The sequence below is a fragment of the Cydia splendana genome, chromosome 7 (assembly GCF_910591565.1).
Source record: "Cydia splendana chromosome 7, ilCydSple1.2, whole genome shotgun sequence".
NCBI lineage: Eukaryota > Metazoa > Arthropoda > Insecta > Lepidoptera > Tortricidae > Cydia > Cydia splendana.
In genome coordinates this window covers 17,611,447-17,638,742 of record NC_085966.1, presented here as the reverse complement: position 1 = coordinate 17,638,742, position 27,296 = coordinate 17,611,447, and the positions used below count along the sequence as shown (strand labels likewise).

Sequence of the window (27,296 nt, the reverse complement as noted above, 5' to 3'; positions counted from 1 at the left end):
TTGCGGCCTTCGTTGTGTAACATAAATTGCAGGCGACTGTACATTTGGAATAATTATTTTATTTAGTTTCAACGAAAGTTTCAAGTTTAGTACGAAAATACTTCAGATATGCAATATGCACAAAATGTAGACCTAATCAAAATAAAACATTGCTTTTTATAGGTAATTTATAAAACATTCGATACATAGGTATACATAACAATAACTAGAGCGCCATTGGCCTGTAAGCTTCATCTCGGTCTCCAAAGCCGCAAAAACTCGCTAGTACTTTCAGAGAACAGCACGTACACGCATTATACATATAGACGGAACGAACGGCATAATCATTATGATTTATTCGTCGCAATCCATGGTATTACAGATCTAGGTACAAGACTTTCAGGTATTACTTATACGAATTACATAACTCTTCCTGTTAATAGGCAATATTTTAAGATAAAACTTGTATAATATAATACAAGATTACAATTGTCATCAAAATTCATTGACGTACAGAAGTCAAATACGTTTTTAAACTGACGCAAAATGATACCAGCATAATAAAAATTTATCCCAATCAGTAAAGATGAGTCTTTAAACTTTTTTCATTTTAAGCGAGTTTTGAAGGAACATAATACTTAAATTCGACTGTAATCGTATTGTTTTAAGATAGTTTACTGCGGTTTTCAACCATTATAACAGCAAATCAAATTTAAATGAGACGCGAGCAGATATTTATGTACCCTATTTTTTGAAATACAATTTATCTACTGGTATACTTTCTCGTGTGCGTATATGATTTAATGTCAATATAATTGTCAAAAGCAAGAAAATCAAGCTGTCATTTTCATTTGAAGAAGTACACGTGTGCTCCGGTGTAGCCCCAACGGGCATCTGACTTGAAGAAGAATTTTGAGTGATGTCGTCAATGTATGGAAATTGTTCGAAAGTTTACATTTGAGATTGAATTTCTGTGTTGTCTTTATGAGTAAAAATATAAATCGATAATAAATTGGTAGCTGAATTATTTAGCTTTCAGAATCATACAATAATTCAATTACTGTCAAAGACAAAATTGTTTTGCTTCTGTCTCAAACGGAACTCCATATTTTGATTTTTTGATACTTTTAGTGTCGATTTGTAGAGAATAACAGCAAATTAAAAATATAATGGCACAAAGAGTCGGTACACGGTTTCTTCGTGAACAAATTTACGTGTAATTTAATACAATTATTAAACATTTATTGAACAAATTATGGTCACAAAGTGAGGTCTAAATCGAAAACGTCATATACTGGCCCCTTAATTGAAATTGAAAAAATGCTGTAGTCCGATTCTGATTTTAATTTCCGTTCCAGAAATGTCAATTTTATCAGCTGCCAGAACAAACCCGTAACAGTTTCGAAACAAGAAATGAAAATCAGAATCGTGCTCCTGGTCTTGGTAAAACACTCTGAGTAATTTGTAAACTTATGGACAAATTGGACAATGTGCGTACAAAAATAGCATTTAAAAATATTGCCTAAGTAAAGCCCATAGAGTCCGCCTTAGCTAATCTCGTCTTGTATCGACTTATTAAAAGGAAGTGAGCAAGTGTCATTAAAAAAGTCATTTTTTCATATAATTTCACAATGCCAAATTTTGTATTTGCAAATGACATGCAGAATCAGCTAAAACATATTTTATTTTGACATATAAAAAATTTTATGTGTCTAAATTCATTCATTTCTGAGAAATTAGATTGTCACAGCGGGTACATGTACATTTTTGGCATATTTAACAATATGAGAATTCAGACTAATTATCTAAAGTAAAGTATCTATTGACATCGCTCAAATGCTATTTTGCCAATCAAAAAGTGTAATAACACTATTTGATTGGCAAAATAATCGCGCTTTAATTATAACAAGATAGGACTAATCTTAATGAAAATGACACAATTGCATTGTTGACAATCATAATTGCACAATAGGGCAATCATGCAATTGAAGGCTTATCATAGAAACTGGAGCACACTTTTCCTAGACCAATTGTTTTCTGAAACGGATTATGTCGAGATGAAATCTAGGTGTCACGCAAAAGAATACTAAGTTAGATCAGTAAATTACATAAGAAAAAACCGGCCAAGTGCGAGTCGGACTCGCGCACGAAGGGTTCCATACCATTACGCAGAAAACGGCTCTTCTCTTCAAGAGAACAAAACCAAAGGATAGAACAAAGGCCATCAACGAGCCTCTTTTTCGGTAGATATCTAATTTTGTTTAATTATTAGGTTGTATAGTAGAATAATCTGATTATTTTAGTTGACTCAGAAAATTATAGCATACAATAGTGAAAGCTGGTTCAATACTCTCGTACCTTACTTAGGCCACTCAGCAAGCTTTATAGCCAAATACGGTATGTACCTACTCGACTAGAAAGCTCTCTATTTTATGACGATTGTATAAAATAATATTGAAATTAACATAATAAGAACCAACTAGCGTAACTAACTAAGCAGGCTCAACAACAGAAAACGATCTATTACGTTACTTTACAAAAAGCCTTATTTATTCACAGACGTGACAGACGTAACTCGTAGAATTCGCCATAATAAGTTTCCAATCGAGTAACCACGGTGGGTCAAGTATTTTGATGTCGAGTACCGAGTGCCAACACATGATGTTTAGTGCAGTCTGTGTAGTTATTATTGAATGTTTTGATGAGTCGATTTCTTAGATAAACCGTGTTAAGAGGGGGCGTAAAGCCAGGAAATGAGAAGGGGACAAAAGATGTGGCGCGCCGCGCGAAACTTGCGATATTACATACCATCGAGCGGGTTTTAACCAAATTTTGCTGGTCACATAATTCGGGTATTCACTAAGCTGCTGTGATATGCAGAGTATCAACATACAACTAACAAAATAAATGAAAATTCGACATGTTTTCGTGATGTTTTCTATTCAGCCAACTTAAACCTTTTAAGGTTTTGGTTGGGGTCTGCCCTTGCTTGCAAATGGTCTATTTTCCGCGAGAAATTTTCAATGGCCTTTGGCTTTAAATTTTAATATTATTAACTACGATTTTGCGTTATCCCATCTTAAATAACTGTGCTTATTCGAAAAACGCTCTTATACTAGATCGTATGAGTTCTCGACTCTCCCGTATTCGATAACAGAGTGGAATTACATCCAAGGGGCACTGTTTGAAACATAAAACAGGGCCGAACGTAGACGAGCATTCGCAAACGACCCTAATATAATATAATACGTGATCTCCGTTTAAATACACTCTTTACAAACCGCGAGGTCACCATATACTGGTCTGACCGAAGCAAATGCTCGGTAAGCGAAAAGTATTCCCATAGCCCAGAAACATCGAGAATTATAATGGGATTAACGGTGTGCACTTCGCATGTACTGCTGCGACATTAATATTAAAAGATCGGAAGGTGTCGGAAGTACGAAGTAGTCTAAGTATAAACAATACACAGCACACCCTTGTGTGAGATAAATTTTGCACTAAGTACTAATAGTTATAATGGCAAGAATATTCATGTTCCGATTATACTTAGAACCTATGTTCATGGTCGTAAAACAATTATTGAAAATACTTTTAAGAGTCCTTACTCCTACAGACGAGCGTATTTTGCAAAATGCTTCCTTTTCATTTAAGATTACGACGTAACTATTAGTATTTATTCAAAAACTGATAACGTACTTAAATAATCATTTCTTAAACTAGGGGCTGAAAACGTTCAAATTTTCATTTTCTCTTTTTGAACCTAAAATAAATGAGTTTTCTTAGGAGTCTTTTTCAAATTTTGCAGTGAGAAGGGTCGTTTCGGTTCTCAATTTTGCAGTAAACAAGAATCATTTGGTACATGAATGATTACAATTCAACTCACCATATCTTGTACGAGGGGCTGACATGCTTGAAAATCGAAGATTCATTTTAAAAAATTGATAAAAAACCTTCCGAGTTTTCTTCATTTTTTTGGTGAAAACAGGGTTACATTACATTTTTTTATCGCAAATTGGACTTATATTTTGCCCCAAAAATAATATTTTATCAAATTGTAACTTTATGTCTACTCATAAAAAAAAAATCATAACTATAGGACCTACCTAGCCGTAAATCTATATTTTTTTAAAGACGTACAAATCACGCTGCACCGACACCGCGCGCTCAGTCTCCGCCGAGTGCGCTTAGGGGACGGACCTGTGCTCGACCGTCAGGCGTTCGTTGCTTTCGTAACCATCGAGAGAGTTCCGAGAAGTGCTGTATACTATGATTAGAAAATCTTGATCCAAGGGTGTACATTTTTTACACCATATTTAATTTTAACAACCGACTCTCGCTTATGTGATAGATTTTCAGTGTTACTTGAATTCTGGTTAGGGTTTGCATTTTTATTATACCCGGACGACCTGGATGATGTCCAGGTTCTCATGATGGAGTCAGGAATGGTCACCGAACTCCTAATCTACTCATCATAACTCCATCGTGTTTGGGCTCAATAGATTTTCCTTGACGAACACCATCGATCTAGATGAGGTCCAGGTTCTCATGATGGAGTCAGGAGTTGGTCACCAGAACTCCTAATCTACTCATTAACACTCCATCGTGTTTGGGTTCAAATGATTTGCCCTGACGAGCACCATCTATCTAGATAAGGTCCAGGGTCATGAGACCCTTCTGGTGACCAACTTCTGACTCCATCATGAGATGGTCACCAGAAGTCCTAATTTACTCATCATAAGTCCATCGTGTTTGGGCTCAATCGATTTGCCTCGACGAGCACCATCTATCTAGATGAGGTCCAGGGTCATGAGACCCTTCTGGTGACCAACTCCTGACTCCATCATGAGATGGTCACCAGATGTTCTAATCTACTCATAATAACTCCATCGTGTTTGGGCTCAATAGATTTGCCCCGACGAGCACCATCGATCTAGATGAAGTCCAGGTTCTCATGATGGAGTCAGTAATGGTCACCGAACTCCTAATCTACTCATCATAACTCCATCTTGTTTGGGCTCAATAGATTTTCCTTGACGAACACCATCGATCTAGATGAGGTCCAGGTTCTCATGATGGAGTCAGGAGTTGGTCACCAGAACTCCTAATCTACTCATTATCACTCCATCGTGTTTGGGCTCAATCGATTTGCCTCGACGAGCACCATCTATCTAGATGAGGTCCAGGGTCATGAGACCCTTCTGGTGACCAGCTCCTGACTCCATCATGAGATGGTCACCAGATGTTCTAATCTACTCATCATAACTCCATCGTGTTTGGGCTCAATAGATTTGCCCCGACGAGCACCATCGATCTAGATGAAGTCCAGGTTCTCATGATGGAGTCAGGAGTTGGTCACCAGAAATCCTAATCTACTCATTATCACTCTATCGTGATTGGGCTCATTAGATTTGCCCTGACGAGCACCATCTATCTAGATGAGGTCCAGAGTCATGAGACTCTTCTGGTGACCAACTCCTGACTCCATTACGAGATGGGGTCAGGAGTTGGTCCCCAGAAGTCCTAATCTATTCATCATAACTCCATCGTGTTTGGGATCAATAGATTTGCCCCGACAAGCACCATCGATCTAGAATCTAGATGAAGTCCAGGTTTTCATGATGGAGTCAGGAGTTGGTCACCAGAACTCCTAATCTACTCATCATAACTCCATCGTGTTTGGGCTCAATAGATTTTCCTTGACGAGCACTATCGATCTAGATGCGGTTGATAGATTATTAATATTATTTTATTTTACATACATACTTACAAATAAAGCTTCATTTGCTTCCCACAAGGATCAAGTAAACCTTATAAATCAACTTCGTTCTAAATAAAAACCGGCCAAGTGCGAGTCGGACTCGCACACGAAGGGTTCCGTACCATTATCTATAAAAACGGTCACCCATCCAAGTACTGACCCCGCCCGAGCCCGACGTTGCTTAACTTCTGTCAAAAATCACGTTTACAACAGTATGGGAGCCCCACTTAAATCTTTATTTTATTCTGTTTTAGTATTTGTTGTTATAGCGGCAACAGAAATACATCATCTGTGAAAATTTCAACTGTCTAGCTATCTCGATTCGTGAGATACAGCCTGGTGATTGACGGACGGACGGACGGACGGACAGCGGAGTCTTAGTAATAGGGTCCCGTTTTACCCTTTGGGTACGGAACCCTAAAAACGGAGATACTTCTGTTTTAGACATAAAATCGAACTTCAGAGAGTTCAGTAGTTGTTACTTGCAGGTACTCTCGAATTTATTGTCATTATACAGGGTGGCCATAAAATAAGTGCTTTTCCGCTGCTGGCAAGAAAATGGTTGCTGGAAAAAAAATTACCCTCCCATAGAAAATGGACTAGACAAAATGTATGAAACAGCCAAATTTTTTTTTCGCGATTTCGGGGTTGGTCCCATCGCGGTTCGCGGTTGCTTAGTTCAGTATAATCCCTAAACCTCCCTGGCAACGGGAATGCACTTATTTTTGGCCACCCTGTATATATTATTATTTAATATAACCTTATCTTTAAAACATTTAATTATTCAACTTCCTTGGTGAACTGACTTGAATAAGTTACTTGACTTCGTGGATGAACTTGTCACAATAATTCCATGACATACAGAGGTAAACAATCATTATTTTTTACTCGTCGTTGGTTATATATTATCTCATCACATATACTCTATTGACTACTACCATGCTTATAAAATAAAATACAGAGTGCCAATATAACGTTAAAATAAATTTACTTGCAAATTAAATTGAAAAGTATCAAAATTATTCTTGTCTGCGTTGAAACGCGCTTAGCTTTGCCGGCGCTCGCGTACCGAGCGCTAACGCCATCTATCGAGTGTTATTTCGCAAAATCGGTGAACGCTCTAAGGAATAAGGGCTCTTAAGAGGCCAGATTAGTGCCTAACAAAGGTTATAGAGTACATACTAGCTAGTCACCAGTAATATATGATTATTGGCAAGAGGGCGCTGTTATTCTCATGTACGGGTAGTTTAGTATGAAAAATTTAGTTCCAGTGCAATTCCGCAACAAGGCGCGTGATCATATATTCCTGGCGGCTTAGCACGGTCGCGTTTTTATCCCTTGTCACCATGCCTGTCACGTTCTAACAAGTATGTAAGTGCGAAAGGGACGCGCATAGTGATAGTCGATAAAAATGGAACCGTGCTGAGCCCGCTGGTCAGGCTTTACTTCTAAAGCGACTTTCGAACTTAAAAAAATCTCAACTATTTTTTTGGAGAAACAGTTTCGGATTGCCAACCATCTAAGTGAAGATGGAAATGTTGTGTGTGGTGTGAATTTGACATTTATGGTGATACATTCATACTTTATCACTCCAGTCTGTGCAAAGTTGACCTTGGTCCGACTACGACTCTATAGCGTGGTGGGAATATGTACAATGTGTATGAATAGTGTGTAATATAGTTTGGTCCCATGTATGTAGAAATAGATAAAAACCAATAGTGCAAGTAACAGCTGGTTTAGGTCTTATTTGTGGCGGGTCGCCTTGGGCGCGGCCGACGGCAGGACTCGAACGTTCGAAAGGTTAGCGTAGACGTACTAGGCATGGAAGTGGCAAAATAACTTTTAGGTCGACTGCGCTCAGCTATCGTAAGCCCCAAGACGGATCAAGAAATTGGATGGAATACTCGATACATTGCTAACGACACAGTACAATAAATTCAGTCGGTCGACCAAATACCGCAATGTAACGAAAATCTACCAATTTTACCATGCATAACGACGTTAGTATTTTACTTAGTTGGTTTATGAAATTTTGTATCTATAATGTAAATAAAATTATGATAAGGGCCTTGTTGCCTGAATTAAAATTGAAATAAATAAATAACGGACGTAACAGTCAATGTGAAACCAAGTCGGCTTTGGAATATTTATAACGGGACAGTATGCTAAACAATTGAATGAGTTTCCCAATGGCTTACAGTAATTCATTGATTAATATGTTTTTATAGGTAAGTATATATATTTAGGTACTTATAGGAATAAGTTTTAGCCCAAAAATACTTATAACGTTTTCAGAGATACATAAGTAAGTAGTTACTTATTTTTCAGCTAAAAATGGATTATTTTATGCCGGCTTCATTATGTAATGAACTTGTTCAAAACATTTCTGAATTTCAGTTGTTGTTAGAGTTACAACAACAATGATATATTTTTTGAGCACTATAAGATAAATAATACATAACTTTAATCGATCTGAAACTCTCGTGAGTGATACTAACATCAAGGAGATTTTACGGTTAATTTTAGGTAATGACCTAGGCTCTACGAACGAAACATATCGCGTGATCGACTAAAAATACGCGAGTAAAACCGTAAAATTAGCTTAACAACAGATGACTTTGTGTTTCTCGGAGCGTACTTTAGTTTTATACTTCTTCTAGCCACATCCAGCAACTTTATAGGCGCGCGCACACCTTCTACCGTCAAGAGGAAAATGACACACAATCGTCCGCTTCCTAACATTATCCTAGGTCATTCTAGTTACGGCGGGTTTGAATGGAAAACTTTCAACAGTCGTAATTGTATATGACCTGGGCCCTATATCAAAAAACTTACAAATACCTAACAATTTCTAAGTTACAAGATTGTGTACTAGAAAACATAATAAGCGACAAATTTGTTATTTCTTTTTAACAAATATTTAGGTATGTAAATTGTAGGAATAAATCCACATTTGACAATAGCACCATGTTTTGTGTTAGGTACGCGTGGTTAAGTGTGAGTTTTTTTGTAGATTGTAAACTTGTAGATCTGTGTACTTGTAATCATTGTACGTGCCTGTAACATATTATCCACAACATACTCTTGTAAAGTTTTTCGGTATCAAGGTCGCATTTTTATCACTTGTAATGTCATGAGTCACTTTCGCACTTACATATTTGTTAGAACGTGACAGGCATGATGACAGATGATAAAAACCGACCATCTTAGCCCTACTGGGCCATTTTATTAAAATTGGACACATAATTTTTTAGGGTTCCGTACCGAAAGGGTAAAACGGGACCCTATTACTAAGACTCCGCTGTCCGTCCGTCCGTCCGTCCGTCTGTCACCAGGCTGTATCTCACTAACCGTGATAGCTAGACAGTTAAAAATTGCACAGATGATGTTTTTCAGTTGCCGCTATAACAACAAATACTAAAAAGTACGGAACCCTCGGTGGGCGAGTCCGACTCGCACTTGTCCGGTTTTTTATTTGTATTTTGATATGTTATTTCTGCTCGGAATCACAAGCTTTTATAATCAATAGCTGAAAAGGTTCCCAAGATTTTTTTTTCGAGTCTCCCATGGACTTATTTACGTTCGTAACGAAATGGACAACAAAAAATGTACTTATGTATATGGAAATTTAGGGAATGTAAATTATGGAGTAGAAACAATATTAAAAAAATTATAATAAAAAAGTGGCGTAAACAACATGAAATAAAATGGCGCCTGTGAATTCGTCAAATGTTATTTTATTTATTTAATTTGTTTTCCAATTATGTTAATTAAGGAACTTTAATGGGTGTTTGTCAATTAAGTACATAAATATTAATGCCGATGACGTTGGAATTAATTAAAGGCTTGAAAATTAACAAATTTTGCGAAGTTATCACACTGGCGCCTTAGGCGTCATTGCATCCGGAAAACGCTTCGAAGTGATAATTGCATACGGAACCTCATTTACAACTTGGGGCCTACCGCGAAAACCGAAATGCGCAAATTGCGGGGATCTTTCTCTTTTACTCCAATATTAGAGTAACAAAGAAAGATACCTACCCGCAATTTGCGAACTTCGATTTTCGCGGTTATAGCCCTGGGCCGGATAGAACCGGATCGTAGCGCGCGTTGCTTTGTTAGATGCCAAAGAAATTTAAAGCTTATTTATACGTGGTTAGAGTAGATGTTTAATTTAGAACCTGGGCGGCTCCTCGAGGATGCGATCCGTTCCCGTACCTATGCCTACTGTCGGTTGCCATCTTGTGACCAGAAAATTACAGGACAGGGGTTCGAACTATAAAAATCTGATATTGATTTGATACTAATCTTATCTTAATGTATCTCGCTCGGACTATTTAATGCGAAGCGAACAAAATTCAGCACGAGTAATATAAAATTGATACATATATACAACATGGCTACGGGGACCGTATACTGCATTTTTTTATCACCGAAGTGGTACAAAAATAATATTTATTAGGTACTTACGTTCGCTTCAGCTGTATAATCTATTGGAAAACTTCGCAATTGACATTGCGAACTCTATTTATCCATACTAATAATATAAATGCGAATGTGTGTCTGTCAGTTACCTCTTCACGCCTAAACCGCTGAACCGATTTGAATAAAATTTGGTATAGAGATAGTCTGGGCCCCAAGAAAGGACATAGAGTAGTTTTATTCAATCATCATCATCATTCTACGCAGACGAAGTCACGGGCAGATGTTAGTATTTCTATAAATAGAGATAAGTATTATAAACCCTTTACGATTCATAGAAATCTCATTAATATTATAATAATCTTCCCAGTAATTGCTAATCGATCGAAGTCTATAATCTATTAATCACCCGCCATAGATCACGCCACGGCCGCGCACCGCCCTACCTTGCGTATGCGCCGGACGTATACGGTATACCTAGTATTACCCAAGCCTATTAGGTTACTCGTATTCATCTAGGTCTACTCAACACTGGGGTGATAGTGTCAGAATAAGTGTTGATGCAACACATAACATTACCCAGTCAGTGTTGGGTAGACCTAGATGTATACGGGTAAACGCCGAATACAGATTAAAGTTGATTTAATTTCAAGCTGTTGGTTGTTTGAATTTTCGGACTTTACCGAAAAGGCTCGGGTAATTTTTTATTATTATTATACATGTAGGTTTTAATCTGTAAATAGTTTAGTAGACATAATTCTCAAGATTCCGATTATGTTCTCTTCTTTGTTGTTTCACTCTTGACAGTGTGGCCGTGTTCATCATAAGTGATTGGTAACAAGCCAACCAATCAACTCCAGCTTTGACCTGGTTCGCCATTGTTGGTTTTGATTACGTTTTAAGACAGGACTATATTAAATTGTAAATATAGGTATAATATACATTATTATGATTCGTTCCGCATGCTACCTTAGTGCTTAATAAGTATGCGTTGGTTATTTAATGCAGATTATGGTTGCGTGGTGGTTAAATAACTAATGTACTATTATTAGAACGTGACAAGCACTATTTTATGTAATAGTATTAGGTATTGTGTTCGATAAACTATTATGACAGAGGTATCGAATAAGTATCTAGAGTTAGATTGAGAGGGCCACGTTGGTGCAAACTTAGCGTGGTCCGAGTTTATAAGCTTTGTAAATAAATATACAGTATGTATCAGAACGAAAGGCAAAGAAAGAGACCCATTAATGTTTAGGTCATACTGAGCAACTTTTACTATGGGACCAACCCCGACAACGCGGAAAAAATTGGATGTTTCATACATTTCACTGGTCTGATGTTGAAATGTTCTATGGGAGAGTCAATATTTTTTCCTCGTTTTCGGGGTTGGTCCCATAGTAAAAGTTGCTCAGTATGACCTAAACATTAATGGGTCTCTTTCTTTGCCTTTCGTTCTGATATATACTGTATACTTACTGCCTCGCACACTCGCTAGTTCCGGACCAATACGAACTTCTTTGAAGTTCAAGAAAAGAGAGCCTAGAGGCCGGCGACGCACTTGCAACCTCTGGTGTTACAGGTGTCCATGAACGACGGTAATTGCTTACCGTCAGGTGATTCGTCTTTATCATGTATCATACAAAATACTGACTTGCGTTTTTACTTTAAGAATTTAATTTTAATTTTTTTAATTTATTTATTTCAAAATGTTTTGGGTACCTACTTATACGCGGAAAACTGATTATAAAGATCTTACGTAAATACTGTGTGTGTGTCATTTCGCATACTAATGTAAAATTGCCATAAACTTGTCAATAAACTAATAAAGCAATCATGTCTTCTAGGGTTGGCCCTTGTAATGTGACTATATTTTTCTAAAAAATATAAACTACACATAATTTTCAACAGGAATAAATTATTTAAATCTTGAACAAAATAAAATATAAATTTCCTTAAAATGTGGCGCATTTAGCAATAGTTGGAGGTAATTTACCTTACTTATACGCGATTAAGACCCGTTAAAGTAAATAATAATGTGTAAAAACCTGTGTTAATAGTCATAGATGTTCGTACATGCATACATCGTAATCACGCCTATTCCCGGAGCGATATGCCAAGATTGCTACGAGTACGTCACAGACGTGTCAAATTGTGATTGTGACTTGTGACGTAAAATTTTTTTTTTAAGTTGGCAACCCTATATTCAAAGTCAACCGAGTCAACAGCCTCGGGCAAATCGTGAATTCGCAATGTCAATATTGTGCTCAATATCGAAGAGAGTCCTGACTGTCTCATTTGACCGGGTTTACTAATCATATTATTATACTCGTACATTTATTTATTCAGACAGTGTACAATCTGTAACATACCTACCTACTGAACTGACAATTTGTGTCAAAAGAGTAAAAGGGCCCACTTTTTGTGTTTCAATTTGTGTCAAAAGAACAAAACTGGCAAAACGTATAGGTACTCTAAAAATCGATGCCTTTGATTGCATCGCTTAAATAGCCAATTTGAACACCTTTTTAGAGCCTGAAAGTTTAGTGTATAGGGTCCCACTATGTCCATACTATAACTAAAAAAAATACTTATTTAAACTTCTCGTTAAGTACGCAAGTTCACAGTAGGGCAAGACGGGACGGTTTAAACGTTTTTTATAGTCTTTGCGGAAAGAGAAGAATCGTAGAATGTATTGAATCCCAAACAATTCACGACTCTTGTCTTTCCGCACGGACTACAGCGACGTTTAATATTTTTGTGACATTTTATCAGTATGATAGTTGACTAATAATGAACGTCACAGTAAAACCTGTGGCTCTGAATTTAGTCATAGAAAAAAACCAGGTTCGATTGATTTTAAACCTTAATTTCTTTGTTTCAGGTAAAAACTAAACTGGCCATGCAGACATGTGAATTTCGGCGAGCCGCTTCTAGCTGATACTACAATCCTATACAGTTACCATCAGTTTGTCACTGACATAAACGCCGTCGAGAACGTAATTTACTTTCTATACATCCCGTTTGCACTAATATGCGAGTGCGAGCGAGATGTATAGAAAGTACATTACGTTCTCGACGGCGTTTATGTCAGTGACAAACTGATGGTAACCGTACTACACACCGTCGCCGTATATTTAGACAAGGGGATTTTCGCAACACACGACGATGAAAATGGTCGTTTTGGGTGTTGTACTTCAAGTACCTACTTGTAGTGTTGCCTAACAGGTAACTTTTAACAGGGTAATGTTTTTACAGGATGTATAATGATTAACACTTACCTTCGTATATCATAACATAGGTATTGAGAGACAAAAAATAAAAGGTATAAATCTACTCGATTTGTGCAGAATTTTCCTTAATATAAATAACCCTGTAACCGCTTGACAACTAATCCCATGATTTGAACTAGTGCCTACGTCAAATCATGGGATTAGTTGTCAAGCGGACCTCGGGCTCCCATGAGCCGTGGCAAAATGCCGGGATAACGCAAGGAAGAAGAAGATAAATAACCCTGTATACAAGTTATGTAACAAATAATCTCTGTCTATAATATGCGTAGTGGGAAGAACTTTTCTCACCGACTCGTTAAGTTATGTTGATCACGTCGTGATCGCTTGCTTAGATGTCTTGTTTTTACGTTCACACATTACATTAGAACTTCAGTATGAATTTATGATACGCGATCATTTCCTAGTCACTGTCATGAATTTCAGTTAACAGTCACGATTGCTGTTGTTTTTACCCTCCCAAGGTCCGACTTTGGCCACTTTTCTCAGCATTTTATTGGCAATCTAAGTCATAGTTGTTTATGAAAACAATGAAATACCTTATTATTTCAATATATTTTCCGTATCGGATTTACGTATAAATTAAGAATGCATATAAAATTGCACATAAATGCGTATTATTGTTCATTGCATCTATTTATTACGTTGTAACATGTATTTAATAAGATTAGATCGTCCTTAGAGCTAGTTGATTACCTATAGGCAAACATTTCCTATAAATGATTACAATAAAAGGAAAATGAGAAAATGCACGAAGTGCAACCAGTTTCATGATTTTATCTGTTCAGTATCTAAGAAATATTATACATAGGTACATAAATTAAAATAATTATCGTGTGCTTAAGACTCTGCTTAAGACATGTGCCTAAGATCTCTTTAACGGAAACCTTAGTTAGGAATAAACTATTGTAATCGCCGAGTTATGTCGAGATTATGCATGTCACGAGTTCACGACGTATATTAGAATGACGGGTGACTATCGTAAATAAAAGAAATAAGTATAAAAAAATTACAATACCTACACATAGGTACCTAATATAATTATGGTAGCCACGACACACACCTTTGGTTAGTCGAATATCTTGGTATATCTCGGTATCTTAGTTACTTAAGCTTATTCGACTGACCTAAGGTGTGTCTCGTGGCTACCATAGGTATACTAGTTATCACCCAGATTGTAGGTACAGTTTGCCGTCCGGCCACGTTAAGTTTGCATCAGTTTTGCATTCACATCCCATTTATTTATTTAATCGTATGGCATTAATGCGACCAAGAATACTGCGAATGCGGATGCCCAAAGCAAACTGTTCGGCATATTGATTTGGAGTGCCCACTAACAAAGTACGATGGCCCAGTGGAAGATTTTAAAACCACGAGTGCAGCCATCACCTAGGTACTTGGAAAAATGTAGATTTAGATTATAAATAAACTATGTTGTTAATGAATGAACAGTGTAATGTAAATGCCATACGATACATAAATAAATTTATCTACACACATATCATAAACTCTCTATGATACCTTCAAAATCCGTAAATAATGGCCCACATTACGATAAACTGTTTTGTTACAGCAAATTTCTTATCTGTGAAAATGTGGTAATAGCTTCATTACTATATCAAAATCGATTTGGTAATGACATTCAAATTTCGAACATCTCTGAAAAAAAAAAGCAATTTGATTTGACCCCTATTCTAATATCAGTCGAGATGACGTTTTATTCGAAATCAAATGACAATTGCATATAATATTGACAAATCTCGCATGTAAGTTGGTATCGGACGATATGGTAATCGACCCCGACTCTAGTTTGTCTTTGAATTAAAAAAAAACTACAGATGCGTGACATGCGTGAAAAAAGTTTTCATTTGCCGCCATTTGACGTACAGTTTATCTTTTAATTAGTTTGTAAGTAAAAAATAACTTGTTTTGTTGTTTTTAAAGTAACTATAACAAAAGTTTCGTGTAAAATGTACGATAAAGATATTTCGGAGACGCCATCTCATATCCGAGAGTTCCGCCAGAGAGGAAAGTGCCCCAATGTCGGCCGTAATATGAGGTTAGTGAATATATCATAGAAAGTTTATAATATGTGTGTAGATAAAGCAGTGTATGTAACTGTACATAATTAGGCATTAAAACACTCGCGTGATACTATTATGAAACTCATTTCATTCGTTTCATAAACCCACACTCGTATTTTAATGCCTTTCATTATGTAGCAGTCACATAAACTACTATAATGGCATTATACATTAGGAGCCGTATACGCTAAAATCATAAATCTAACTCCAGTGAATGAATCCACTTGAGGGCTTCGTCGTTTAATTTTATCGAGTCTTCCGGGGAGTCTCCAGTATACCGAGTAGATGGGCACTTTTAAAAATATCCCATACAACCATTTCCAGTCGCCGTTACGACGCGGTGTTGACACATCTTGTGTCGACACCGTCTGTTTCGGTCACAATTCCAGTCGCAGAGTCGTCGCCGTGTCGACACAGTTACCAGAAATGGGGAAGGGTCGACACATGACACAAAGTGACATAAAGTGTGGTCGCCGTGTGCACACATTGTTTCGGGTTTGCGACTACTTTATGCCAAAATCATTCGTTCATTCGTTCATTTTGTTCCTGTCAAATGGAAACTGTCAGATGGAAAAATACTTAAATAAAAATAAGTGACATTAATACGCCATCTCTAAAACGGATTACAAGACGTAATTATATATTGTTTGCATTTATATTACAATATGACTTAAATTATTATGGGGAATTAAACTGCTCGAGTGATTTGATAAACTAAGTGTAATATAATCAACGCGCCACCACATTGTTTTAGTTTAGCCGGAAATGAAATTGTTTACTTCTCAGTGCCTGTGTTCATAACTATATTATTTGAAGCATTTTTAGTACTTCGATGCGTATACTATACTTAAATAACAGAAATAACGCTTTACATACTACGAAACTTGTTAATTATGATGTATAAATATGGTTTAAGGCTGAGAAATATTGCAGTCACAAAGTAGTTGCAATGTTTCGACTTTGTGTCGACTCTGTGTTGACACATGACACGCGCTGTCAAAAGTAATAACAAAGTTACTGGTATGTTACTGGATTTGCAAAATGGCTCCTTGTGTTGATTTGTTTTCAGATATTCTCAAAGTGTAAAAATGCCGTGGTCAGAGATGGGCATTAATCGATTAACTGTTTATTCGACTAATTAATGGAATAAAAAAAGTTAATTCTCAAATTTTAATCGCGATTAGTTTAGTCGACCTAACATAGATTGAAATTGAATTAATCTGAATATTAATCGAATAAATTATCGATTAAATCTCGATTTAAAGTTGACAGGGGGCCATTTTTGTACGTAAAAATAATAGAAATGTCTTGCATGCAGATGGTAGCAAAACACTTTGTCATAAAAGTCGAGATGGGTGTCGATATATAGGTTTTAGGGAGTGCCGATTTCGAAAATAATGACCATTTTGGAATCCGAAATGGCGGCCATGCAGTGTGTCATAAAAGTCGTCATGGATGTCGTTTTATACGTTTTAGGGGGCCCCAATTTTGAAAATGGTGACCATTTTGGAATCCAAAATGGCGGCCATGCACTATGCCATAAAAGTCGTCATGGGTGTCGTTTTATAGGTTTTAGGGGGCGCAGATTTCGAAAATGATGACCATTTTGGATTCCAAGATGGCGGCCATGCACTATGTCATAAAAGTCGTCATGTATGTCGTTTTATAGGTTTTAGGGGGCCCCGCTTTCGAAAATGATGACCATTTTGGAATCCAAAATGGCGGCCATGCACTATGTCATAAAAGTCGTCATGGGTGTCGTTTTATAGGTTTTGGGGGGCGCAGATTTCGAAAATGATAACATTTGCAATTTAAAAATGGCGGCAATGCACTATGTCATAAAAGTCGTCATGGATATCGTTTTATAGGTTTTAGGGGGCGCAGATTTCGAAAATGATGACTATTTTGGATTCCACTTTTATGACAAAATACGTAGCCGCCATCTTGGATTATAAAATGATCATCGTTTTCGAATTCTGCACTCCCTAAAACCTATAAATCGACATCCGTGACGACGCAAGTTATCTTTATTTTCAGATCTAACAAATTGCTACAGAATACAAAGGACAAAAAAGAAGCGAGGAGGTAATGAAACAAGCAAAAATACAGATGATTCCTCGACGCAATTGGGTGATTCTTAAATTGTGTCCAGATTTTTTTTGTCATAAAAGTTTATATTTTTCACATATTACTCTCACAAGTTCCGTGACATTTCGACCTTGTAATTTTTTAAGTAAATGTTTTTGTTTATCTATGAGGATCTCACTAGAATAGTATAATCAAGGTATGTTTATATTTGATGAATGAAATAGTAACGCAAAAAAAATATATATTTGTGTCTTATATTCCTGCCGAAGACTTTTATTTTACCTTTTCCTTCTACACAAGTTTGGCCAAGTAATAAGAATTTAGGGCTCTCAATTTTATTTTGACTTCTACAACAGTAAAGCTACGAGGCCATGTTTGGTATCGTTTTCGTATAAATTCGCAGTACCAAATTTAGTTAAGGTATCACATTGACACCATTCCGAAGTAAAAACATATAAACTTATTAAAATACTTTCTTTTAAACTCCTCTTCACGCTTAAACTGCTGAACAGTTTTAATTTAAATTTGGTACACATATACTATGAAGTATTTGAACAAATTAAATTATTTTCAGAAAATATTTTAATTTGTTTTTATCAAGTAGAAACACTACTATATAAATTATAAACTGAAATAAATGTCATATACTAAGAAAAAGTGACCAAGGCCTCCAGTGCCCCAGGCTGGAATCGAACCAGCGTCCTCTGCTATCGCGGCAGGTGCCTGAACCACTCGGCCACCGGGCCACAGCGACATTAGTCAAATTTTCCAAGTATATGCACTTCCTACTGAAGGCTTGTGGCGCCCCCTGGCCATCTCTAAGGTAGAACAGTATGGTTCGAACCTTCTATCTGGATCATTCTCATGATGATACCGAGCTAGCGAGAGAGATGGCGCTGCCAATCAATACTATGAAGTATTTGAACAAATTAAAATATTTTCTGAAAAATAATTTAATTTGTTTTTATCAAGTAGAAACACTACTATATAAATTATAAACTGAAATAAATGTCATATACTAAGAAAAAGTGACCAAGGCCTCCAGTGCCCCAGGCTGGAATCGAACCAGCGTCCTCTGCTATCGCGGCAGGTGCCTGAACCACTCGGCCACCGGGCCACAGCGACATTAGTCAAATTTTACAAGTATATGCACTTCCTACTGAAGGCTTGTGGCGCCCCCTGGCCATCTCTAAGGTAGAACAGTATGGTTCGAACCTTCTATCTGGATCATTCTCATGATGATACCGAGCTAGCGAGAGAGATGGCGCTGCCAATCAATACTATGAAGTATTTGAACAAATTAAAATATTTTCTGAAAAATAATTTAATTTGTTTTTATCAAGTAGAAACACTACTATATAAATTATAAACTGAAATAAATGTCATATACTAAGAAAAAGTGACCAAGGCCTCCAGTGCCCCAGGCTGGAATCGAACCAGCGTCCTCTGCTATCGCGGCAGGTGCCTGAACCACTCGGCCACCGGGCCACAGCGACATTAGTCAAATTTTCCAAGTATATGCACTTCCTACTGAAGGCTTGTGGCGCCCCCTGGCCATCTCTAAGGTAGAACAGTATGGTTCGAACCTTCTATCTGGATCATTCTCATGATGATACCGAGCTAGCGAGAGAGATGGCGCTGCCAATCAATACTATGAAGTATTTGAACAAATTAAAATATTTTCTGAAAAATAATTTAATTTGTTTTTATCAAGTAGAAACACTACTATATAAATTATAAACTGAAATAAATGTCATATACTAAGAAAAAGTGACCAAGGCCTCCAGTGCCCCAGGCTGGAATCGAACCAGCGTCCTCTGCTATCGCGGCAGGTGCCTGAACCACTCGGCCACCGACATTTCAGTTGGTACACATATATTTTGAGTCCCGAGACAGGATATAATAAGTTATCTCAAAAATCATCCTTTAAAGGTGTGAAATGAGGTGTAGGGGGGAATTCAGAATTGACTTCTTGGAGTTAATACTGTTTAAGTTTAGGTTTGAAGTCATGTTTTTTCATCATTTTTAACTAAATCAAAGATGTAGACCATCCCAAATTTAATATAAATCGGTTCAGCGGTTATTGATTTCCCGTACAAATTTCCACGCCACTTTTCACACCTTCAAAAGATGATTTTGGTTATAAGATCTATCCTATGTCCTGTTCCGGGACGCAAACTATTTCTATACCAAATTTCAACGAAATCGGTTCAGCGGTTAAGCGTCAAGAAGAGTTTCAAAAAAACCGGCCAAGTGCGAGTCGGACTCGCGTATTAAGGGTTCCGTACATTAAGTCCGACTCGCGCTTGACTGCACATTTCTAATAGGTTTTCCTGTCATGTAAAGAACTATTTTGTGTATTCAGACGGACATACATACAGACGCACGAGTGATCCTATAAGGGTTCCGTTTTTTCCTTTTGAGGTACGGAACCCTAAAAAGATTTATTTTTATTTTGTGGAATGGTGTCAATGTGATATCTTAAATGGATTCAGCACCCCAGATTTATACGAAAACGATACCAAACACGGCCTAGCACCTTCACTGATATAGATATATCAAGATAAAATTGAGAGCCCTAAATAAACTTTCAAGAGCGGATATCTCAAAAACTATTCAACATATCGAAAAAATTCACTGAATAAACTTGTAACAAATTAAATTAACTTTCATTTTGTATAAGTGGCCATGTCGCTGAGATGCATAGTTTCCGAGATATAATCGAAAAACGGGAAAATGGGACCTTCAAAGCCCCCTCTCTCCCCCCCGCTCAAGGGCTACGGCCGGGGACTTTTGATATGTTCACCTCCTAACTTGTCAAACCGAGTTACGGAGTCAAAAATTGTGTTCCGAGCATTTCCCTCTACAACTTTTGGAGCATTCGTTGCCTGACCTAAGTAGCTTATTGAATTTCTTTAAAAACTTTTCTGTAAAAGGTTGACGGGTGTTGGGTGTTTATATGGTTTCGGTCGATTATTATCATTTGCATTGCCCATGATGACTTACTAGAATTACGAGCACACGAGACACTAATAGTAGTTTGACAAACCTTGGTTTTCAAGAGGTATTTTATATTGACATTTGCTGTCACAAATTTGCTGTCAGATTTAGTCGCAAACCGCACGCAAAGTGCACACAAATGTGTCGACACCTTGTTACGGAAAAGTGTAGACACGGCGACGACACTTTGTTTCGAAACAATTCTAGACACATTGTGTGGACTCTGTTACGACACATCTGACATTTAGTTACCACTTTGTGATTCTGCGACTGGAATGGTTATATGGGATGTTGGATACATACTCTGCTCCTGGGCACCACAGTAAGTAGGTGATGCCCATAGGACATAGGAGCACCATATTTAATATAGCACTTGGTATAAAAACATAGCGGGGTCGGACTCTAAGAATATTCTGTCCGACTTGACAAGCGCCATTATATGTGTGACGCTTATAGTGACGATGCTACACTTTGTTACAAAGAGAGACTAAAAACAAAACAAAACAATACTTAATTTACATAGTTATTGTTCCATTAATTTAATAGCTATATAAGAGAATGATTCCACGCCACGACAACGCTGACTAACAGAAGATAATCGCATTTTACACGACAGGATAAAGGTTGTTAGCTGAAGCACCGAACCGCGCCGTAAGACCGTCGTTACGTCCACACGTGGCTCTTACATTCATGAGATAAGCTAAAGCCGCATCCACACGGTCCTGTATGGTAGTATATAAGGGTGAAGCCAGACGAGCGCACAGTACAAAAAAAAGCGTAATTTTTTGAGCTGTGAGTCGCGTAATTTCGGTTGCTCATTTCTGCTGCGTTCGGCTTCACACAAAACGTCTGTTTGGTTCACACGGAGACGCAAAATGAGTTATCTGCCGTCATAAGGTAAGATGGGGAAGCTAACATAGTTTCTTACCCGATGAGTTAAGACTCATAGTTTGGGGTAAGCCCTTACATTAAAAATTATGCAGCTGAAATTACGCAACCCGCAACTCACAAAATTACGCTCGACTGACTTAACCCTAAACTTAGAGTCCGTCTAAGGCCCACTTGCACCATCCCACTAACCCGGGGTTATGCGGTTAAACAGTTAACTCAGTGTCAAATTGTACTGGTAACCATGGTAACTCCAGGTTTAACCGGTTAACCCCGGGTTAGTGGAATGGTGCAAGTGGGCCTAAGTTAACTTATTTTTTAAATGAAGACATGTCATTGCAAATGCCATGCAGATTTACTTTGGTCCAACTCTATAATTACCCATCTATCTATCTTATCAGTCGAAAACATTTGGAAAATCACATATTAAATTGAATTATTATCTAACACAGATTACGTACCGTAGGAAAGTTATACAGAAAATTTTGTTTGCAAATTGTTTTTTAACAATTCGCTTCATGATATAAAATATTCCGCTAAAGGAATTCTCCGTATTAATAAAATGTATCTATCAAAAGTGGGGAATTCTGTAAATGTACGGAAAATTTAATCGGATCCAGATTTACTTATTTATACCTATTTATAGGCACTTAACTCATTTATTTTCCCACGTTTTACAGTCTAAATATTAACTTAAAACCACTTATTTGCATGATCACTATCTTTTGGCAATACAGCCTCAGTCTTAATTTCACTAAACCCTTTTGTAAATTACTGGCCATCAGTCCGTATATAAGTCGACGGTCACGAGGCCAAGTATTCTCTTTCATTCACTGAGCATGGATAAGTTAAGCTCTCGTACTAGCCACTGTTACTTAACCTGTACGAGTAGTGACAACTACGAGTGATCGGAAAACCATTATACTGGTTATCCTGGACTCGTCTTATCGCGGTATGTAATTGTAACGACCCCCCAGTTTGCATTCATGATCCTTAAAGATAATTTTCTTATTAACTCGTCTGGTCTGGACGGGTGCGGGGTTTTTTAAACAATCGGCTTTGCTTGTTTAACTTTAAGCCTGGGAGCGATTTGCGATAACTTTTTGACAGGTCGTGATATTGCAAATATTGTGATGTGACATAGCCGTCATGTTGCGAAATTGTCGTAAAGTCAGACCAAGTTATCTGAATGGCATATGAATGACAGAGTGAGGCAATGCCATCAATATACTTTTTATAAAATATGACGTTTATAATTACGAACCACAATTTGTTATGACGTTTATAACTACGAACCATAATTTGCTATGACGTTTGCAACTACGAACCAAAATTTGTTCTGATCGATTTGGTGCAAAGTTAGCTTTAGATGGACTCTACCTACCTCTATCTTTAAAGACTTGTCATGTATTTGACAGTTCGTAGGAAGACTATTGTTTCTTTTCTCAAAACTACTCATACTTCCAAGTAGGTATATAGGTAATACATAGTAAGTCAAAGGTCTATCTATTTTGCAAAAAAGCAGGCGTTAGCACCTATCGTGTTGATAACGATGACGACAAAAGCGCTCCTCTGTCACTATTGGACGGTGTCAGGAAGTGACATAGTACTTATGCTTTATCTTGTCGTTATCGATCCGATCAGCGTGACTAAATAAAGTACGTCTGCGGGGCTACTTACAAAAGCATTTACGTTAGCTACTATATTCATATTCAATGAACAAAACGTGTTGTCCATAAAAAAACTGTTCCGATTGATGCGATATACGACGTAAGAGACAAAAAATCCATTACATATGTTAATTATTTCTCAACAGGTATCAAATGGCCCGTAAATAAAAACACGTGCTAATAATTTATTACTGAGACTTACTGAGCCATTTATTTGGACTCTGATTTTAGAAGTTTTTGCAACATTGTGATTTTGAAATTCAAATTCGTTTTGTTGTTCATTAAAGAACTCGAGTGATTTACTGAGTAATCAAAAATAAATTTTAATATATTAATCTACGTTTATCTTGCTCCGCCATGAAAAAAAAACTTATTCAATTGTTTACTGTATTCTTGCAATTCAAGAGCGTTGGCCTTTCCTAACAAATCAGAAAGAAACAAGCCAAAAGAAGTCTTATTGTTAAGAGTCGCCAATTAATATGTAGTGGCCATTATAGCAGTCATTGTAAATTTTCATATCGTTACAAGTCCTCACCGCGATGATCGTCAAAGTTACGAGATTTAAAACATACCACGTCACAGCACCTACCAACAGAAATAACTTTTTGAAGATGTATGAGAAGGAAACAGGTGGACGAGTTTTGAAGAACTAGTTTAACTGATTCGACATTTAGCTAGGTTATAGACAAGTTTAATGAAGACGGTCAATTTCCATGCAAAATACGCCATATCGCTGCCCCAATATTACAGGGTTCTGTTTCACTTTTATCGAACTGAAATTTGAACATTGTCATAGTGACATTAAGCCGAATTTCAACTATCTTGAAAATGTAACATAGAACCCTGTAATATTGAGCCAGCGATATGTAAATGGCCCGATTTATCAAGGTCTCGGTATTATAATACTTATAAGTATCTATATTAATAAAGGCACTATGAGCATCGTTATTGGAATAAGTGGTCTAATGCACTTGTCAAACAAAAGCTGATACGAAAAATATAATTATAGGTATTCGTCCATTGCAAAAATTAATCATAAATATATATGTACTAGGAATTTACATTGGATGTTTCCTGTATTTAAAATAAATTATGTCACATCATGCACGAAATATAAATTCCATAAAGGCAGAACGTTTTGACAGTTCTAAACAAGAAACTGATTTGACTTGTAAGAAAATACCTTATTATACAACTATTACAACTATCAGTCTTTATTATTTACATGTGTTTGGCTCCGTATATTCTCTTAAATCGGTATAAAAGAAGACAATAACAGATAAATAACAATACAGAGGAAATAAATACCTAACGGAACGGTTACATGTAGGTAACAGAAAATTAGGGTCAAGAACTCGATCAAAGCAAACGAGAAATTAATTGATTTTACGTCAGAATCAGTTATAAACTAATGATTCTAAAGTCAGGAACCAATCACATGTAACTCAGTGTGAGTGTACAATAGTTATCACGGCAAGTGACGTGTTTCTTTTGAGACTATAATATACTTACCTACTTAATTATTTTGAATAAAGAGACGTGAAAACAAAATGAAACGATTGTTTTTGTCAAAAAATTTGTGAATCCTACATCGTGTTGTGAATGAACCTAAAAATAAAACTTACTTATGTTATTTTTGATAATTAACATTGCGGATAGGTCACCATGCAGTCTCCGTCGAAAGGTAGGTAACACGCACAAAAAATCATGACGATCGTTTTGTTACTACATCTTCTACCTACACACACTCGCTTGTTACAATTTAACGAATATCTTCGAATTTATCTACGCAAAACAAATGAAAAAAGCTGTCTTTAACTTACTAATCCTGTGAGTCGCCAACTAGCCAGGGTTGCATACACGTCTCAGACTATCTATCATATTAATCACACAGAAAAAGCTGCCTTACCCTTCCAAAGTCCTTTAAAACAGCCAAGTTCACGTGGCTCTCACGAGGGTTGCAGCCAGTTTTCCTCACCGTGAAAATGCTCGCAATTACCGTTGTAAACAAAAGCAGAAGACTCGCCCGCCATTCGCGCGGCGATCTCCGTGCGGACCGCACGCGCGCGACACCAGGTTCGTACCGATCGTATTGTGCCTTATCAAGTGTTCTTCACCTTTTTACACATTGTTCGAACGGGATGCACTTATCTTGATGTGGTAGGGCCGAGTGTGATAAACAATACTCTTATCGTTTCCTACAATGATCTTGCACTTGACATTGTCGCCGGTAAACGCGCGAATTTTAATTGACGTGAGTCCAGATTTTGCTTAAAATTTAACGACAGTATATACCTGACTGAAATCTCAGTGGCAGTGCTATTTAACTAATATGAATATTCATGTCCCACGTACATACGGAAAACGCTTATTTATCTGCAGTTATTGTTCTATGATCATTGTTATGGAGATCGGAGATGTAAAGAACATGGCCAGTCCCACATAAACAGTACAAAATGAGCGGAGATTAGCGGAAATAACAATTCAACTCAACATTGAATTGCGTTTAATGTGTTTTTCTAGAGTTCTCGTGACACTTTACAAAGTAGAGTAGGTGTTTTTTTTAATTTGGTTGTTTTTCATTTGTTTTCGTTTGCCGTTTTCAAGGACTGTCTATGCCTGCGCGCGCGCCGTTTTCCGGGCCGGCTCGTCACGTGCTTCGATCGCTCGCGATACTTACGGGGACACTGTCATGCCATTTTAACCACTAGCGTTCAATAATTCGTTCTACCCATTGTTAAGTAATTAATGTAACGACCTTTAGAATTGATGGACTGGCAAACTAAATTAGGCTTTAGGTAGTCAATTTTCTTAGATGGAAAAAACCTATCTTCGTTCCCAGGCACTAAGCTATAATTCTGTTATTAAGTAAAATAGCGACCATGGATTTTCATTAAGTTGGCACAAGGTTAAACTTGGTGCTAGAATGTTAAATGACTTAGCTATAACTACATCGGTAGTAAAGTTAATAAATTGTACCAATGTCTATTGAAGTATATTATTTGACATGAACATTATTTTACTACTGAAAGAAATCGTGAAAAACTGTACTTACTTTGACAGTTACATTTGATACCCAACGTCAACGTCTTATCGTGATGAAAAATAGAAATCAGTATTTACACGTATTTTTACAACTGCAGATAAACAAGATAAATACATAAAAGCTGTACATACCTACTATTAAACCTACGAGTATTTCATCATTTTTTTAAGAACACAATGCACATGAATATAAAAATAAAAATATAAAAACCGGTTTTAGTATTTTTAGTCTTATCACGCCTTATCTTTTCGCAGTAAGAAAATAAAGCACAAGGTTGCTATAAAACGTCTCTTTTATTTGGATAGGTAGTCATTAACATTTAAATTAACTTTATCATCCACAGTTTGATCACTCAAGATAGATTCAAATCCACGAAAGTCCGCGAAACACGAACAGTTATGAAAAATTAATCGAGCTTAACCATCAACCGAAAGGCAGCAGTGAATTCATAAACAGTGTTACAAGTCCAGTTTTCATGATCAGTAACGCTAAGTGACTTGTGATTGGTGGCCGTGACAGTGCAGTGTGGTGATGACACAATCATAGTTCCTTGGTGTGGACTCGAGGCACTCTGGAGCCCGACACGTATGAGGTGTCAGTTGTCGTCCAGCTGACAACAGATGTTACCGATAACGATAGCGGTAAGTGTATATTTACTATGGAATCTATATCTATGTACAGACACTTAAAAATCTGTTTGACAGCGGGTGTGCAAAGATATTTGGGTGAATTAACTTTTTCTTGTCACTAGTTGCCCTGGTTACGGTCTCCTGGGTCACTCTTAAAGTACTAGTTAATATTAGTTTGCCTTTCCATAATGGGACATCTACTAAGAACGTTTGTAGAAAATGGTACAGCAGTTTTTCTAACAAACTATGCTACTATTGTCTCCTGGCTGATGGGACAGAATAAGAACAAGAAATAGTTGATCGACCCATCTGCACAAATCTTAGCATCCATGGTAAATTTGCGAATATGCCATTACGACTGATTTGAATATTTGACTTAAAATAAATTGTAGTTAATTTAGTGGGATACGTGGAAGAATAAGAGGGAGTCCTTTGCTGC

General features: G+C 37.0%; 1 protein-coding gene across 3 annotated transcripts in view; it reads left to right on the top strand.

The window, feature by feature from the left end:
• The window catches only part of LOC134792409 (uncharacterized), a 729,291-nt gene that overhangs the window by 493,828 nt on the left and 208,167 nt on the right, over positions 1–27,296 (top strand). Inside the window, exon 1 of one of the 3 annotated variants that reach the window (XM_063763704.1) lies at positions 26,680–26,869. The exons of the other annotated variants lie outside the window; for them this stretch is intronic. The gene's annotated coding sequence lies outside the window, so the exon portion shown is untranslated. Of the gene's footprint in view, positions 1–26,679; positions 26,870–27,296 lie in introns of those variants that run through there. 3 annotated transcript variants of the gene reach the window in all.